This window comes from Thamnophis elegans, chromosome 7 (assembly GCF_009769535.1).
Source record: "Thamnophis elegans isolate rThaEle1 chromosome 7, rThaEle1.pri, whole genome shotgun sequence".
In the NCBI taxonomy this organism is placed as follows: domain Eukaryota; kingdom Metazoa; phylum Chordata; class Lepidosauria; order Squamata; family Colubridae; genus Thamnophis; species Thamnophis elegans.
The window spans coordinates 75,806,052-75,810,164 of record NC_045547.1 but is presented as its reverse complement, the minus strand read 5'-3'; positions in this window follow the sequence as shown (position 1 = coordinate 75,810,164).

The following is a 4,113-nucleotide window of genomic DNA, read 5'->3' as shown; positions in this document are numbered from 1 at the left end:
GGGATCCTTCATTTCCAAGTTCTTGGTGGCAGGATCTAGTAGGAAGACACATGATATCACACATACAATACAATACAATACAATAGCAGAGTTGGAAGGGACCTTGGAGGACTTCTAGTCCAACCCCTTGCCTAGGCAGGAAACCCTATACCGTTCCAGACAAATGGCTATCCAACATCTTCTTAAATACTTCCAGTGTTGGGGCATTCACAACTTCTGGAGGCAAGTTGTTCCACTGATTAATTGTTCTCACTGTCAGGAAATTTCTCCTCAGTTGCTTCTCTCCTTGACTAGTTTCCACCTCTTGTTCTACCCTCAGGTGCCTTGGAGAATAGTTTGACTCCCTCTTCTTTGTGGCAGCCCCTGAGATATTGGAAGGCTGCTATCATGTCTCCCCTAGTCCTTCTTAAACTAGACATACCCAATTCCAGCAACTGTTCTTTATATGTTTTAGCCTCCCGTCCCCTAATCATCTTTGTTGCTCTTCTCTGCACTCTTTCTAGAGTCTCCACATATTTTCTACATCATGGCAACCAAAACTAGCAATAGCAATAGCAGTTAGACTTATACACCGCTTCATAGAGCTTTCAGCCCTCTCTAAGCGGTTTACAGAGTCAGCATATCGCCCCCACAGTCTGGGTCCCCATTTCACCCACCTCGGAAGGATGGAAGGCTGAGTCAACCTTGAGCCGGTGAGATTAGAACCGCTGAACTGCAGATAAGAGTCAGCTGAAGTGGCCTGCAGTACTGCACCCTAACCACTGTGCCACCTCGGCTCTGAATGCAGGAGTCCAAGTGAAACTGAATGCAGGAGTCTAAGTGTAGCCTTACCAAGGCATTATAAAGTGACATTAACACTTTATATTGGATAGGAAATGGCTACGAATATATGGGGACTGTAGGACAGGGACAGTAGGCATGCTGGTGCACTTATGTATGCCCCCTTTATGGACCTCCTAGGAAGGGGGTGAGGTCCACGGGAGACAGTTTGAGGTTGAAGCTGTGGGGGTTTGAGGAATGAATATGAGGAATGGCTTCAGGGTATGTCTAGTCTACTAAAGAGAAGGATTAAGGGTGACAGGATAGTAATCTTCCAAAATTTGATGGGCTGTCAGAAAGAAGAGGGTGGGGGTCAACCTATTCTAAGGAGGGTTCCAATCTGAAACAAAGGAAACATTTCCTAAGGGTGAAAACCGTCAATCAGTGGAACAGTTTGCCATCTAGAGTTCCTGGTGCTCCATTGCCGGGAGGTTTTCAAGAAAAGATTGCACAGGGGAAATGCTTAGATATCTTATTAACTGATTTTGTTTCAGAATATGTTGTAAAGGTGTTGTGACTCAGCAGAAGCTTGCTGTGAGTTGTGTCGGGACGCAGGAATAATGAGCAGCTGTTGCTCAGTAGGGTCTTCTCCTGCAGATAAAAGATGGATGGTGCCACGCCTTAGTGGCAGAAGTCAACGTCGTTCATCGTTCATCGTTTGTGGTTCATCGTTCATTTTTTCGTGAGTTCAGTTTCGTGATTCAAAGAGGCACTTGGATAAGTGATTTGCTTTCTGTAAACCTGATTCAAAGAGGTTGAGGTTTGTTTTATTTATATGCCGCCCTATTCCCAAAAGGGACTCAGGGCGGCGAACAACTCAAGCGGGAAAGGGGACACACAAATACAAGACAAGCATTTAAGATAGCCAACAGCCACACCTGTCGAGAGGGGAAGGGAGCTCATCAACCCCAGGCCTCCCGACACAGCCAGGTTTTAACGGCTTTTTGGAAGGCCAGGAGAGAGGTGAGGGTCCGAATCTCCACGGGGAGTTCGTTCCAAAGGGCCGGAGCTGCAACAGAGAAGGCCCTCCCCCGGGTCGTAGCCAGATGGCATTGTCTGGTACACGGAACCCGGAGGAGGCCGACCCTGTGCGATCTAATGGATCTTTGGGAGGTAATTGGAGGCACTTGGATAAGTGATTTGCTTTCTGTAAACCTGGTTTGCTGTAAGAGTTTTTGTTTTTGCATTTGCTGTGTAACTTTTTGCCAGAGACTTTATCTACGTTTATTTTTGGGCTCGCAGCCAGCTTGAGCCAGGACTGATAAAGATATTTCCTTTGAAGTTCGGTCTGACTGTCGTTTGTGAACGAGCGAAGAGGGGGGGGTCAGAACAAAAGGTGTGATGTTATTGGAGGTTTATTGAAATTGTGAATGAATGCCAGCAGGTGGTTGCGTCTTTAAATACAAATGATTTCAGATAAAAGCACGCTTAAATAATTGTAGTTTGAATGAGAATTGGGGTACATTGATAGTAAAATACATAAAGATTTTCGATTTAAAATGTACAATTCAGTATGAAGTATATATATAAGGATTGCGGAAGAAACTCACGAAATGTATTTGTAACCAATCAACACGTTTTCTACAAGATGTAATGAAGGATGATTCTTTTTTTGTGTGTGTTTTTGTTTAATTAAAACAATAAAAGAAAACTTTTAAAAAAAGAAAAAGATTGCACAGCTATTTGTCTGGGAAGGCATAAGACAGTGATGGCTAAACGTTTTGCTGTTGTTTGCCGAAAGCCTGCGAGCCTGGACCCATAATGCACTGCGTGTGCTCCTGGCCTCCGTGCACATGCATGTGTGACACCCCCACACTTCCCCTTCCCTCCCCATGCATGCATGAATGCACGACTCCCCCACCGTACCCCGTTTTGGGCTTAATAGGCCTCCCTGCAGCCTCCTGGAACCAAAAATGGGCTGTGGTGGTGGTGTGTGGCACATCCCCTGTGGTACCCCCCATGCATGCATGCATGACTCCCTCACCTCCCTTGTGCATGCGCATATGTCTTCCACATGTGCCTCACCACCCACACATGTGCAGCAGAGACCTGAAAAACCACCTGGCCAGTGGGAGGCATGGACACATGAGTGGGTGGAGCTGAGCTAGGGAGACGGCTCGCGTGCCCGTAGAGAGGGCTGTGGCATGTGTGCCATAGGCTCTCCCCCCTATCACGGGTATAAGGTCTCCTGTCCAAGCATGAGGAGGGGAGTTGCAAGAAACAAATCAACTAATATACAACATGGCTGGAGTTATAACTGAATGACTTGGATGCCAAATATACCAACAAGGAAACACAAACAAATGGTGCATCTCCCAAATGAAAGATCCGTCTGGGAAATAAGATGAACAGGTTACGTTTGAAAGCTCGAACAAGTGAAAGAAAAGAAGTTGAAGAGCAAGAAGACCTGTTGAAAAAGCCTGGAGACTAAAACCAGTGGTGGGTTTCAAATTTTTTTTAGAACCTCTTCTGTAGGTATGGCCTGCTTTGTGGGAGTGGCTTGCCAGCCATGTGACTGAGTGGGAGTGGTTTGGCAGTCATGTGACTGGGTGGCCGTGGCCCAACTTGTAAAATGTGATAAAACTCACTTAACAACGCTCTTATTGGACAAAAAAATGGAAATGCGTGCAAGAAATTACCGGAGGACAGATAAAATACAAACCCAAAATCTTTCTACTGGGAATAATCAAAGGGAAATATACAAAGAAAATTAAGTACATATTAGCACATCTGCTAACCACAGCAAGAATAGCATTTGCACAATGCTGGAAACAAAATAATACCCCCTTGGATGAATTAGTGATACAAAAAACTCTGGATTGTGCAGAGATGGACAAATTAACACTGAAATTAAAAGATAAAGAAGAGTCGGAATATTATGAAATTTGGAACAATTGGTACAAATGGCTGCAAAACAAGAATAAAATTAATTAAGCCAAAAAACAATATATATAAATATATATAGAACTGTGTATAAAGTGTGTCAATATAGAAGCGAAATTTTATATACATGTACAGGTATGATGACATAACAATGTTGATGTAATGACTGTAAGGTGTTGTAGAAGGGAAAAAATAATAAAAAACATCTGCTAAAAAAACAATAACGCTCTTGCTTAGCAACCAAAATGTTGGCTCAGAAACTCTGGCATTGAAGTGTGCAAGTCTTAAAGCTGTCAAGTTACAAGACCCTTCCACTCCTAACCCTTTAGAAAAAAAAAAACCCAGGGGTGTTCAAACTTGACAGCTTTAAGACTTGTGGACTTCAACTCCCAGAATTCCTCTTCCAGTCAT